The sequence below is a fragment of the Macadamia integrifolia genome, chromosome 5 (genome assembly GCF_013358625.1).
Source record: "Macadamia integrifolia cultivar HAES 741 chromosome 5, SCU_Mint_v3, whole genome shotgun sequence".
Classification (NCBI taxonomy): Eukaryota; Viridiplantae; Streptophyta; class Magnoliopsida; order Proteales; family Proteaceae; genus Macadamia; species Macadamia integrifolia.
In genome coordinates, this window is record NC_056561.1 from 10,748,753 (window position 1) to 10,764,467 (window position 15,715).

Sequence of the window (15,715 nt, forward strand, 5' to 3'; positions counted from 1 at the left end):
AATAATGTTTAAATGGACCGAATAATTCGGTTTAATTCGGATTCGGTCCGAATTATTCGCGAATTATATTCATTTTTGAAAAAGTCGCGAATTTTAAAGAATTTTATTTTTAATTCGGATTCGGTCCGAATTTTTGATAAAATTCTTTAAAATTCGGTTCGGCCGAATAATTCGCGAATTATTCGGCCGAATTGCTAACTATGGACGGGATAGATCCCTACATGAAGAGATTCTCTCTTCACCTTGGGTGGAGAGAATTCTCCCATTAGAAAGGAACAAAATGAAAGGAAAACGGATCAGGTTCACGTACTAGAATGTTCTCCTATGTTTCTGGTCTGTGGATACAAAATCTATTAAATGAAGAGAGAGAAAATATATTCTATATCCACAAAGAGGGGACGTATAAGAATAATCTCGTATGTGAACCCTTTTGTCAAAAAAGGGAAGAAAGACTAGAAAATGTTTCTCAAATAGCATAACTTTATGATTGTTAATCGGTTTGATTCAATTCATATTGTAATTGTTAGAAATTGAAATCGAATCAATATTAATTGGTTTCAAGGTCCCAAATCGAAAGTGATAACTAATTGGTTTGGTATCGATTTTGATTATACAGCTTATTATTGGTTCGGTTTTGTTATACTTTTTATTTTTCGCTTCAGCTCGTGATTGATTTGATTATTCATTTTAATCGGGTTTATTTGATCTGTAATTGAATTTATTCAGTTTTCAATTTGGTTATTTGGTTTACTCGATTTTTGTTCGTAATAGATTTTAAACGATTCTGAATAATAAAAAACCGATGGTTTATTGATTCAAAACCGAACCAATCAATTTTTACAATACGTAAAATTAAAATCGAATCAAATATTAATTGGTTTAAGGATTCAAATTCAATATGTAATCGAACCTGAACCAAATGATTCTCTTATACATTATCACACAAACTAAAATTTTCAGGATCACCCAACATGAACCAGTCTCCTTCCTAAAAAAAGAAAAAAAAATATTCTGAAACCATCGAACCTGAACCGAACGACGTAAAACTTTTGAGTCCGATCTATGAATCTTCACGTAAGTGAAGTGGGATAGTTTAAATAAGAATCTTCACGCATCTTTATCTTTTAGTGGATTAGTGTCAACGATTACAAGATCTAAATAAATACATAAGAATCCAAACGAACACGGAAAGTGTGTTTTTCCTTTGATTCCGTTGGCAATCTCATTCCTATCAAAACAATAGAGATTATCTCATTTATATATTTTTTTATATCCTCTCCCTCCTTCGTCCACGTAATCTAATTTTATTAAAACACTAGAGATTATCTTAACGCTGCCTAGCACTACCAACATCGCCTTCCACCCCCTCTCTCTCTCCCTTCTTGCTCAATGCTCTTCCTTCTTCTTCAACACTCTCTCTGCATCACCAAATGTTCTTGTTTTTCAAATTCTTCCTACACAATATGATGTTTTTGAGTTTCAACTCTTGCATCTATTGCAATTGAGAGAGAGAGAGAGAGATTGATAAAATAAAATAACCTCTTATGACTTAAGTGTTATAAGAAGAAAGAAAGAAATTACGTAACAGAATCAAATCAATTACTTTCTTTTTTTATTGGGATCATTTTCTTTTTCAAATTTATAAATCTTTAGAATATTTCAAAATATGATTAATGTACGTAGTTACCATTCGGTCAAGGACTTAACAAGTGTCAATATATGAGAATTGAGAGTCCACTTCACTCACATGAAGATTCACGGGACTCCGCCAGCATTTACCATTTTTAAATTCTAATAAAATCATTGTTATGTCCTTCATCACAAATTCACAGGACCCATTCACATCTCTCCACTTAGTCACAGGGCAATTGCACCCAAAAAAAAAGTCACATGGCAAATAAAGGGAATATGAACCTTCCATGACACTAATGTCTAAAATATTTTTCCAAATAAATAAAATGTTCATAATATAATCTTTATGTGGACCCCATGTAGATGAAACTGTTTCTTACACTGCCATTGGTGTGCCTTCTCCATAAATAAATGATGCTGATTTGCTGACTATCATAACAAATGGTGCATTTAACCATAACAACTTTTTTTGGAAGTAAAAAAGTTGGTGGACTTCTCTTCTGTTCTCTCTCTCTCTCTCCCCTTGGTGCTCACCATAGTTTGGTAGTACTTTCTTCGTTTCATTCTCATGATAAAATCTGTATGAAAGAAGCAATGTAAGTTTTAATTTTAATCTTTTATGTTGGACTCCACTCCCGCTGATGATCGTAACTTTGCTTCTTGTTGTGCTGTAGAACTTTATACAAGAGGAAGATATACGGTTGGAGAGTACACGGGCTAGATGTACATTGCCTCTGATTATTCTTTTGGTCTCTAATTTAAATGAAATTGTATTTTTCATTGAGGTTCTTTTTGAGACTTAAGAACTACCTTGTGTTTTCCTACCAGTGGCAAATGTCCTCAAAAGGCATGAAGAACTGAAGGAGCGTCTTTCTAGGTAGCCCTTTTCTGTGAAATTGCTAACACTCAAATTTGAATTAGTGGCTTTACAAGAAAATATTGTTAACCATTTGAAATTATTAATTACTTGTTTTGGGAATTCTGGTTACCCTAAGAGTGGTTCATCTTAATTCAGTACCAGCTATTTCCAATAAGCTTTCGATTGGCCAATGGATTTGTTATGTTGAGTTTACATGTTTATCCCTTGCTCTGTCTACGGTGGTTTGGAGTTACTTTTTGCACCATTTAAGTTTTCTGTAGCCAAATCCTAGAGATTCTTTGGGTTCTTTGGTTTCATGGCCATCCATTTCTTTAGAGTAGGTGGATATTGGACTGTCTTCCCCGATCTGTTGGGGTCTTTGGAAGGAGACATCGAAAAGAACTTGATAATAATTCCCATGAGGGACCACTGTTCATGTTAGATATGGGCCTTTGCTGTTGGACTTTCCTTAATACTTGAAGAATTTGAGTTTGGTTGTGGATTCCCCAAGCCAACACAGGCATTTGACAATTATCTAGAACCAAAAATTGTACTGGCATGATTGTGGAAAGTAGTGTCCACTATCTACGAACAAGGAAATAGCCTTTCCCACATGAATGTTCATCTTTATGTGTAGATGCAAAAAACATAAGTACATATAAGCAATCGATTGCAAATTTCACCAAAGAATCAATCTTTACACAAGTAGAGTTTCTATTCTCATTGTTAGGATTAAAATGTAACCGCAAGTGTACGGATCAATGTAGCTACGGGTTGAACATAAAGAGAGCAGCCACCTTATTTTTGGCTTCTTTTAATAATGCGAAAAGGAACCAATTAATGGTTGTGATGAAATTCGAACTACCGTCCTAAACATATGTATCTAAAATAACGTCCTAACCATTTGTCATCTAAGAATTTAAATACGCAAGCCTTGCAATTAAAATTAAATAAATAACTAAAAATAAACAACCCACGCAATTAAAAAGCAATGAAGGAAAAAAATGCTGAAATAAAAATAAAGTAAAAGAAAGGGGATAAAGCTAGAGAGAGGCTCACAGGTAGATTTCTCTACTTAGCCCGAGGGATGCATCATAATATGAGCTTCCCTACTTGACCAGAGAGTCAATCTAACAAGGGTTACTCTACTTGACTTTAGAGAAATAGAGACAATTAAAATAAAAACAATAAAATAATGGTTCTATGGCTAGAAGGGGCAAAACCAACACATACACTAGCCATGAACCTTGGGGGAAAGGGAAAGCAATAATGTAACGACTGAAATTAAAATCTTAAATTAAGAAAAAAATGGTAGTCAGAAGAGGGAATGATAGGGGGAAGAGAAGACTATTGAAGAAGCCTATCTACCTGAATCAATGCTTGAACTTGAAAACTTGGGTGATTTGAGATACTACCAACCCTAAAAACCAGATCTGGAATGAACCAAATCAGAAATTTCTAGGCCTAGAGAAAACAAATCTTGAAAAAAAACTGAACTTGAAAAGGAGATGCTCCACAGCTCGTGATCGTATTAATTGAAATAAAAAACTATTACAAAAGTGATTAAAGCAAAAATAAAGAAGGACTAAAACTAAAGAGGAGTAAGAGAGGGAGAGAGAGAAGAGAACTAAGCATAAACTAGAAAATAAACTAAGGGGAATAATTCTCTAGGAGGGGGGGGTGAAGGGGCTTTTATAGGGCTTTGGTTTTGCCTCCTTCCTTCTACAAGTCTTCTTTAAGAAAAGAAAGAAAATTAAATTAAATTAAATCTTGGTAAAAATCCTCATTCTCTGAGATATTGTGTGAGAAAAGAGAGAATTTGTTTCCAAAATTAAAAAATTATATTCCTTCCCTGCAATATTAACCAATATCTTACAATCTTGACTAAATTAGAAAGGAATCTCTGCATAGCATCTTCAAGATCTTGTGAGGTGGCAAGGAGAGAGAATAATCTTCAGGATTTTGTAGGAGAGAGGATGTGATACCGATGAGTGGGTCCCACCTTTGGACAAGTTAGTTCAAGCTTGGACCGGTTCTTGATTCACTTTAAGCATTTTCTCTTGCAAACTTGGAAACTAAAAAAAAAAAAAAAAAAACAATAAAAGCAGAAGTAATACTATCCAAAGTGGGGCAAAATGTACATTTATATCCCTAAGATTTCACACATTATTGTGCTCATCACTCATCAAACCACCCGATCTCGAAAGTTAGTGTATTGGATAACATTTTCTCCCTCACCCTCTTTGTCAGATACTCACTCATGGTTGCAAAGTTATAACGTTGGATTATGTTGATTGCAAATGCAAACATCACTAGTGACCTGAAGGACAACGAGTACTTCATTGTCTGGAACTTATTTTCTTTATGGTCTGTCAAGAAGTAAACGAGACTCATACTCCCTATCACCAATGAGTATGTAGGATGCACCACCTCGGATAGCAGTGCTCTCACACATCCTAGGCATGGTTTCTTCCACTCTTAAAGATTCAGGAACAATATCCTACAAAACGATGGAACAAGCAAGCGAGGTGTTCTCTCCTGCCGATGCAATACCACTATCATCGATCTTTGCTTTCTACTGACCTTATAGATATGGACCTACTGATCATGATGGATTTTCTCAGGCTATTGCTATTGCTCTGGCTGTTCCTATAGTCGATAACAAGGTTAACGTTGGACGATTTTGATGCTATGTTGACCTATGGTGGTAGCAAACCTATATATTTGTGAGAAGTATAAGCCGATCAAACTAGGAGAATTAGGGTCCACCAAATTTATAATACTTAAATGACAAGAGAGAGAGAGAGAGAGAGAGAGAGAGAGAGAGAGAGAGAGAGAGAGAGAGAGAGAACATATCCCATTGGCAAGCTTGGCAAGCCTAGAACAGAACAACATTAGTAGAGTTCCCATTCTCATCTAACCACCTGACCTCGAAAGTTAGTATATTGGATAACATTTTCTCCCTCACCCTCTTTGTCATATACTCACTCATGGCTACGAAGTTGTAATGTTGGATTATGTTGATTGCAAATGTAAAAATCACCAATGACCTAAAGGACAACGAGTACTTCACTATCTAGAACTTATTTTCTTTAAGATCCATCAAGAAGTAAACAGGACTCATACTTCCTATCACCAATGAGTATGTAGTATGCACCGCCCTGGATAGCAATGCTCTACACATCTTAGGCATGGTTTCTTCCACTCCTAAAGGCTCAGGAACAATATCCGACACAACGATGGAACAGGCAAGCTAGGTGTTCTCTCCTACCGATGCAATACCATAATCATCGATCATTGCTCTCTCCTGACCTTGCAGAGATGGACCTACTGATCATGATGGATTTTCTCCAACTATTGTTGGTGCTCTGGTTGTTCCTATAGTCGATGACAATGTTAACGTTGGACATTGTTGACACTGTAGTATTGGTGTCTTGTATCTTCTTGTTTGTCTGTTGGAGTTGGTTGAGTGAATAATACAGTCTATTCTTGTACTGAATTAACTCGTCTGTGGCCCAATTTTCATTCATAATGTATCCATTTTTCACCACAGCAATCACATCACATTGTTGATTGTGGAGAGTTGGTGGGCGATCACGATCATCATTTGTCCCACCGTGACCTTGTCAGGTGTTTCTCGGATGATCTGTTCTGACTCAAAGTCTAACACGCTCGTTGCCTCGTCTAACAAAAGGATTCGAGATGCTTATTATACCTCTAGCTATGGCTATCCTCTGTTTCTGTCCTCCTGACATCTGAACCACTCTCTCAACTACTTGTTCACATACAAATGATTTTGTTATTTACTATCATTTTAGTATTTCACAATTCAGAGTCCTTATACCATGACCAGAAAGTCACCAACCAATCTACCTAGGTATTATATCCGTGAGGCAATTGAAATATAAAATAATGTGTATTATCAACTTTCTTAGATGCAACAAGGTTGTTGCATATTCATTGCCAACTAATATGTTCTCCTTAATTGAGGTTGTGAAAAGAATTGATTCCAGGCTGACTAAACCCATTTGGGACCTCAGTCATTTAACCTGAAGCTTTTGAATATCCACTCCTCCAAGCAGTATCTCTCCGTTAGGTGGGTCATAAAAGCTTTCTAATAGAGCAATAATGGTAGATTTTCCCGACCCACTTCCTCTGACTAAATCCACCATTTTTCCTGCTCGTACTTTAAGGTTGAATTTTTGGAGTATTAAGTCATCAGGTCTTGATGGGTAAGCAAATTTAATGTTCTTGAATTCAATATCCATTGAAAAACTCTCCAAAATTTTACCTTCCAAATCATCTGGATTTTGAGTAGCATCCTAAAGGTAACATTGATTGTCGAGTACATAATCATATAACAAAAAAAAAAAAAAAGTGAATAGAGAGAAAAGAGAATAAAGAGAGAAAAAATTTGCTTAGGATTGTGGCTCATTGGAGCTTTCAATTAGATCTTGAATAGCAGCAAGGTTGACATTGAGAGTGTGAATAAGACCACACAATGGCAAGAGAAGAAAAGAAAAGAGAGAAGTAAAAATTTGATTTAGAATTGAGGTTTGTTAGAGATTTTCGTACAAGTAATTGCGTTTATATTCCTTAAATTTGTGAGAGAAAGTGATGGGGGAGTTAATAAGAGCAGAAGGGAAGTGAGAAAAGAGAAGACCGAGAAGAGAATGGTAGGTTAGATGGGCATTGGCCCTAGGCACTCTGATACCATGTTAAGTAATGGAACGACATCGTATTTATTGATTTGAAAGATTACAACCTAATGACCTAATAATAATAATAATAATAATAATATCATAAAGAGATTTACATGGAATGAGAAAACAACAGTGGTTGATGAGAAAACTAATATCAAATATGATAAGTCTTATAACGTAGCAGGGTTTAATATCACATAGAGACACCTCAAGATAGAAGAGTGACTCCTACAAGTTAGGTGAAACTGAGATTGAATCAAAATGCAATTAATCTGCATGTTGGCAAGAGATAACGTATGAGAGAATATTTCCACTGGTATCGAGAGACCTGACCCTAATATGCTGCTCAAGAAACCAAAATAGAAATTAACAAAATACAAGTGAAACAAAAAATTGAAGCTTGAGAAATTGAGAGAGAGAGAGAGATTGAGAATAAGAAAAATTGTTACTGGCCACCAATAGAAATGCAAGCTCCAAAGTTATATACAATTCCTCCTTTCCACCATGATACATGAGTAACATGTTGCCATACTAAAAAAAAAACCCCACATAGCATAAATTGTGCCATTGCTAGCCATAGACAAACCCTTTGGCTAAGCCTTCTTTTAGGCCTAATTTAAAGAACCCTTGAAGGGCTGTAGAGAGCTCTTTCACTGCCTTTCCTTCTCTGACAAATGAGTAAACCATCCTAATAAACGAGATTACCTGCTCTACGATAGTGCCAGCTTTGTTATACTCTTAATTGTTTTTCCTCGATAAGCTCATTAGAATCAACCTCGGTTAACTATAAGTACCACAAAAGTGAGTGCCACGAGGGCTAGCTTCCACATCAGCAAGAATACTACCATGTCGTACCCTAAGAACAATGCCACGTTCAATACGAAATTTGGCACGAGAGAGGATCAGGTTCCCATACAATCCTAATCCACAAACATGAAATACACATAAGTAAAACCCCTTTAGTGCATTCCATGTGTGTGGATTAGATGGTACGAGAATAGTTCTCGTAGGAGAACTTGATTCACACTCTTTTGGTACCTGTTATAGATCCAACAGTCATATTAGAATAAAATAACACATCCCCTACCATTGTAAAATGAGTCCAGATTAGTTCTCAACACGAGGACGCTCTTTGTGCATTCTTTAGATGATGTGATTGAAAGTGGGCAACATCGATCACGGAGAACATATTATTTGGAAAAGAAGATGCAACCATGGAGGTGATTGTTGCAGCTGCGAAAGCTGCTAATGCACATAATTTTATATCTCAACTACCTCAAGGATATGATACTCAGGTTGGTTGGTGAGTCTTTGGTTGTGGTTTAAAGACCTTAATTTGTGAAATACTGAAATGTTAATAAATAACAAATTCACTTGTGTGAATAACAGGTTGGTGAGAGAGGGGTTCAGATGTTGGGAGGACAGAAACAAAGAATAACTATCACCAGAGCAATAATCAAAGCACCTCAGATCCTTTTGTTAGACGAGGCAACCGGTGTATTAGACTCTAAGTCAGAACGGTTTGTCCAAGAAGCACTAGACAAGGTAGCAGTGAGGTGAACGACAATCGTGATCACCCATCGAATCTCCACAATTTGTAATGTAGATGTGATCGCTGTGGTAAGAAATGGGCAGGTTATAGAGACTGGGTCACACAATGAGTTGATGCAGGACAAGAATGGGTTGTATTATTCACTCGTCCAACTCCAACAGTTAGAGAAGAAGACGCAAGATGCCACCACCACAGCTTCGACATCGTCCAACCTTAACCTTGTCAGGAATCCAAGAAAATCCATCATGATTAGTAGGTCTAGCTCTGTAAGGTTAGTAGAGAACAAAGATGATAGTAGTGCTGCTTTGGAGGCGAAGGAGGAGAAAACCTTGCCTGTTCCATCGTTTCGGAGGCTATTACTCCTAAATCTTCCAGAGTGGAAGAAAGCATGCTTAGGATGTGTCAGCGCATTGTTGTCTGGAGCGGTGCATCCAACGTACTCGTTGGTGATAGGGAGGATGATTTCTATTTACTTCTTGATGGATCACAAAGAAATTAAGTTCCAAATAATGAAATACTCATTGTCCTTCGCATCACTGTCAGCGTTTTCATTTGCAATCAACACAATCCAGCATTACAACTTCACAACCATGGGTGAGTATTTGACGAAGAGGGTGAGGGAAAAAATGTTATGCAATATACTAACTTTTGAGGTTGGATGGTTCGATGAGGATGAAAACTCTACAGGAGCTGTTTGTTCTAGGCTTCTTAAGGATGCCAACAGGGTATGTCTATGCAGCTCTCTCTCAAATCTTAAGCCCCACGATCAAGTCCTATAAACCTTATAATTGATTTTAAACACGGAATTAGAGATCAAATCAGTAGTTGCCAATATCAATCCAAATCCAAATCAAATTGGAATTGACCAGAATCAATCCCGAAACCCTTAAAATCAACCTATAAAATATATTATAATTACAAAATTTCTCATGTCATCATTATAGTAGTACCAAGCCTACAATATTGCTTTACGAAAAAAAAAATCCTACAATATTGCCATTTGTCGTCTTCCTGGATTTTAAATTTCTTGAAAACACTAGCATATTTAATACAATTGACTTCTTTGGAGAGAGAAAGAGACATGATTAGAACTATCTTACCGACCTCATCTCTAATGCACAACAATAGAAATTATTGCATTATAATTAATACATGAATTTTTGGGAAGAGATTTTGTTTTCTAAACTTCAAAAAACAAAAATGAAGTCCACTAGAAGTTTGAAACCTTAAAACCTAGAAAAGTATTGGACACGCCGAGAAGAAAGAGAGCCTTTACCTGACTCATTGGAGATGATTTCGCCGAACTTTATGCCATAAAAACCAGCGAAGGTAACAGAAAGACTCGCGAAGAGGAAGACGATCAGTTGGGGCGAGAGGGGGTTGTTTGGAAAGAGTGTATTCATTCTCAAAAATACTCCTCGTTTTGCCATTTAAATCAAAATAACGATTCAAAAAGTTGAGGTTGAATTTACTTTTTTGACCTTAAAAGCAATCACAAAATGACAAAATGATGGGGACACAGTAATTTAGGCTACAAGGTTTTTGTAACCGGGTTGGTTACATTTAGACACATATATATATATATATATATATACATATATACATATATATACATATATATATATATATATATATATAAAGGGAAAAAAACCTAAAAGGCTTGCTTTGCATTAAGTTAATAATAAAGCAATTTATTTTATTCTTTTGTTTAAACTGTATTTAGGTGAGATCAATGGTGAGGGATCGAATAGCTCTACTAGTACAGACCTTCATGTAGACCTCTAAGTCTTCCATCCATTTGTTGAAATTATCCCCAGTAAGCTTAGGAATATCAAATACATCAAAACTAGAAGACATCCTGTTAAATAGTTCAATAAATAATATTCTATTCAAGATACAGACATATATGTAAAAGAATAAACATGTAACAATTAGCAAAATTAAACATTACAATCTCAATTATCAATTATTTCAAGAGTGTCAACCGGAACAACATTCCTGACATTTGGGTCTGAAACATACTAGTCCACTCAAGTTTCTGCTATTACTGCGATACTTCTTCTAATTTTAGAAAAGTACAACCATCTTTGGATGGACAGCATCTTCTAAGTTGAGAAATCCCTATTCTGTTTTTCACTTGCTTTAACTTTAACTTTTCTTTTGATAATGTCACCTTTGGGTGAACATTAGCAACCTTGCTACAAACCATTATTCTCTGTCTTTTCAAACAAAGAAGACCTTTGATTTGTATTCTATTACAATAAGGTTGAATGTTACCACTTTGGTGAATTCATCCAATCTTCCTGCAATAGTCTACAAATTCATTTCGGCAGCTAAAAGTGGGATTGTTTAAGCATGAATAAAAAAAATATTCACAAACAAAAGCATGAACTATCATTACCAAGAATAAACAAGTTCATATTCTGATATGCAAGTCATGTATGAGTTGATTTTCTTTTATTTCTTCCAATTAATAGGAAAATTATGAAAAATCATTTGACACCCATACTTGTAACTTATACAAAACAGACCATAAAAGTTGACCAAAACTAGGCTCATAATATATCAAAAGGAAGAGCACGAAAAACTGGATTCAACGTAAAAAATCAGGGTGAAAAATTCTTCATCGTTTGCCCAGTGATGACTTGCAGCTATTTTTTTTTAAATAAATTTTTTTTCTCTCTCCTTGGCAACCGATTTCCGATGGCATGTGCCGGTGCGTTTAGAGGTTTTCGAAGACTTACCGCATACCGCCATGACCGTCTTCTCATGCTCTACAACTTTTGTGAGAAAGTTTTTTCATACGGGACCTTTAAGCTAGAGTAAGACAATGATTTTCATAAATTGGAACCCAAATCTTTTTTTTTTTTAAATAATTTATTGATTCTAGCACCATAGTGTAGGCTCTGATACCAATTATTAGAACTCTTTTGTGGGCTTAACTGATACCAATTGACCCATTGGGCCCAAGAGGATAAGGACCTAGGAAACTTTTAGGCCTATTGTGGGAATGGAATAGGTTTAGGGATTCTATTATATATAGAATACTGACGGTCCCTACAGCCGTTACACTCATAATAATATTTTGGGAGCACTGCTTTCTCACAGAACTAATGTAGAGACAGAGGTTGCAGAAGATCTCAGTAGAATGACCCATATTGCGTGGTTCTTCATCATAGTTCGTGCTGCAAGCGTATTCATTTTTTTTTTTAATGATTCTCTCTATCACAAAGGATATGGGAGTAAATACCCAAGTTACAGAAAAGATTTAATTTTTTTTTTTTTTTGGATGTTGAAGAGATTTTATTTGAATAGAAAATCATGGCAAGGCCGAGGCCAATCTAGGAGATTGGGCCAGATTATTAGACATCAACACCCTCCTAGCTGAAAATCAGTAACATTGTTAATTTTTACACGTGTAGGAGAAATTACATTCAACAAAAAATGAGGATATTCATAGAATCAACCCTTCATATTTGTAGATCTAGGATATGTTTTTTTGATATGATTGTTCAATCTATAACAGGTGCCAAACTTCGTGATGAACGGGGCTTGCCTTTCTGTTGGTGGCCGGTAATAATTTCTCATTCTCCCTCTCTCTCTCAATTTCTTTAACCTCAATTTTTCTAGTACACTTGTAAATTGTTAATTTTTGCTTTGATTTCTTAAACAGGGCACTAGGGTCTGGTCTCTCGAATCTAAAGTATATCTCTGAAGCTTTTTCAGCCGGAGAACATATACTGGAAATTATACGAAGGTTATCCAAAATTGATCCAGAAAACCTGGAAGGTGGAACTCTAGAGAGCTTTTCAGGGGATATTAAATTCAAGAATGTCAAGTTTGCTTACCCGTCGAGACCTGATGACTTAATCCTCCCTGACTTCAGTCTGAAAATACCAGCCGAAAAAATGATGGCCTTGGTCGGAAGTAGTGGGTCAGGAAAATCAACCATTATTGCGTTAAATGGTTAAGGTCCCAAATGGGTTTAGTCAGTCAGGAACCGGTTCTCTTTGCAACATCAAAAGCTGTTAATGCGCATCATTTTATATCTCAGTTGCCTCAAGGATATGATACCCAGGTTGGTTGGTGACTTTCTGGTTGTGGTCTAAATAGGTTGATTTGTAAATACTAAAATGCAGTAAATAACAAATTCACTTGTGTGAATAACAGGTTGGTGAGAGAGGGGTTCAGATGTCGGGAGGATAGAAACAGAGAATAGCCATCACCAGAGCAATAATCAAAGCACCTCGGATCCTTTTGTTAGACGAGGCAACAAGCGCATTAGACTCTGAGTCAGAACGGACCGTCCAAGAGGCACTAGACAAGGCGGCGGTGGGGCGAACAACCATCGGGATCGCCCACCGACTCTCCACGATCAGCAAATGCGGATGTGATTGCTGTGGTAAAAAATGGACAGGTTATGGATACCGGGTCACACGACGAGTTAATCCAAGACAAGAACAGTTTGTATTCTTCACTCGTCCAAGTCCAACAGATAGAGATGAAAACACAAGACACCACCACCACATATTTAACATTGTCCAACCTTAACCTTGTCGACTATAGGAATCCAAGAAAATCCATCATGATTACTAGGTCTAGCTCTCTAAGTTCAGTAGAGAACAAAGATGATACTGGTGCTGCCTCGGAGGCAAATATGGGGAAAAAAATCGTCTGCAATTCCGATCTCGTACAATTCCGTACAATACCACCTTCAAGCGGTGACACGTGTATTGATACCAATACAATGGTCCAGATCTGATTTAAATGTCTTTTCACTGATTTAATGTTTTATTAGTTGTACCAGATCTGGACCATTGTATTGGTATCAATACACGTGTCACCACCTGAAGGTGGTATTGCACGGAATTGTACGAGATCGGAATTGCAGACGATTTCAACCCCAAATATGGGGAAAACCTTGCCTGTTCCATCATTTCAAAGGCTATTACTCATGAATCTTCCGGAGTGGTAGAAAGCATGCTTAGGATGTGTGAGCGCATTGTTGAGGTTGGGTGGTTCGATGAGGATGAGAACTCTACTGGAGTCGTTTGTTCCAGACTTGCCAAGGATGCTAATGGGGTATATCTATGCATCTCTCTCTCTCCTCTTTTATTCTTTTATTAATATAAGAACCGTTTTCAGGTGAGATCAATGGTGGGGGATCGAATGGCTCTCCTGATGCAAACCTTCTCGACCGTAGTAGTGGCTTTCACCATGAGCCTTGTTATTGCATGGAAGCTTGCAATCGTAATGATCGTGGTCCAACCTTTGTTAATCATTTGCTTCTATACACGACGTGTTGTACTTAAGAACATGTCTAAGAAGGGTGTCAAAAGCACATGATGAGAGTAGCAAGTTATCCATGGAAGCAGTCTCTAATCTCCGAACCGTCACTGCCTTCTCCTCTCAAGCCCGAATCCTCAGCATGCTAGACCATGCCCAAGAAGGACCACAATGGGAGAACATTCGCCAATCCTGGTTTGCCGGCATCTGCCTTGCCTTCTCACAGTCTCTCATAACATGCACTTGGGTCCTTAATTTTTGGTATGGTGGGATTCTTGTCGCCCAAGGTGAAATCAACTATAAGGCCCTTTTCCAAACTTACAAGATCATGATCAGCACCGGCCGTGTCATCGCCGATGCCGGAGCCATGACCACTGATATAGCCAAAGGGGCTGTATTATAATGTCACCTCCTAAACTCCTAAAGAATGTCACTATTATAAGAACATCCTCTCTATTTCACCAATTAGATTCAGACCATTTACCGTCAATGGAGATTGATCTCATAATCTAAGTTTTTAAACATTGGTATGCAATGAAAAAAGATGAAGGAATTCTACGCCCTTGTTTTCCCCCGACTGTTAGCAACTGTTTTTACATGAAAAAACCGACCTTGAAAACGAGACCTAATAATTGAAAATTTCTTGCTCAACACAACCAGTGGACGTGCCGGAGTGGTTATCGGGCATGACTAGAAATCATGTGGGCTCTGCCCGCGCAGGCTCGGACCCTGCCGTTCACGCTTTTTCCATAGTTGACTGAGCTCTCATGTTTCTTTTTCTTGCAGTTTTTCGGTGAAGCAGGTGTATTCGTTCATGGGGTTTTGGGGTATTTTTAGAACTCGTGGTGGTAAGTTTAATAAAGAAAAGTTGGTAGGGTTGTAGGGAAGGTTAGGTGAGGACAGATGAAGAAGATGTTGCAGGGAAGACTAGGTTTGAGCGGTTGACGGAGGAGGGGAACCGAAGGTGTGTTTGCCGTGGAAGAAGAAGAAGGAGAGTGACAAAAAAAAAAAAAAAAAAAAAGGGGGATTGGGATCCTCTTTTGAGCATTGATTGCTCAGGTCTTGTCTATTTTTATTTAGTGATTGATTTGTGTTCGAGTCGTGATTCAATAGTCTGAATGTAATGTTCCTATTTTAGTATGTAGAAGAGGAGTTGGATAGTAGTTTATGAAGAATAGGTAAGTAGGTTTTTCCCTGCCACATGTTAGCCTACCACCTTATGTGGAAGGATTCCGCTCCTCTCCATTGAGTTCAGGGATCAAAGAATGATCTCATGGATTGGAGGACTGGGCGAACATCTCTAGGTTACTCCAACCATTAGATCACTCTTTGATTCCTAGGTTCTATGGAAAAGAAATACCCTCAAAATATGTGGAGTTGATCTGAACTCATATAGAAAATTGTTCTAAGAAAATTCTACCGCATATATTAAGATATAATTCCTCTCCAACCGGGGATGGCTGGAGAGGAACCAACCAAACACAAAATAGGAGAGAGGATCTGAATTCGATACATTTTAGTATTATTTGGTCTGAACTGTGTTTCTCTCTCTCTTACCCTTTTTAAATGACCTCATACCCTCTTGTATGATTCTTCATCCGACACCCCATTAATACCTATCCACTAGCTTATTGTATGGGCGCAGCACGCATACTTGTCCCTTAAGTCATTTGCGTGGAGAGC

General features: G+C 37.2%; 1 non-coding gene and 1 pseudogene across 1 annotated transcript; both read left to right on the top strand.

Annotated features, from left to right (window-relative positions):
• The first annotated feature begins 8,040 nt into the window (after nt 1-8,040).
• On the top strand, nt 8,041-14,435 carry LOC122077864 (annotated as a pseudogene).
• A 256-nt stretch (nt 14,436-14,691) lies between these two features.
• On the top strand, nt 14,692-14,773 carry TRNAS-AGA. Its single transcript has one exon. It is a non-coding gene; the product is annotated as a tRNA-Ser (tRNA).
• Nucleotides 14,774-15,715: the final 942 nt, after the last annotated feature.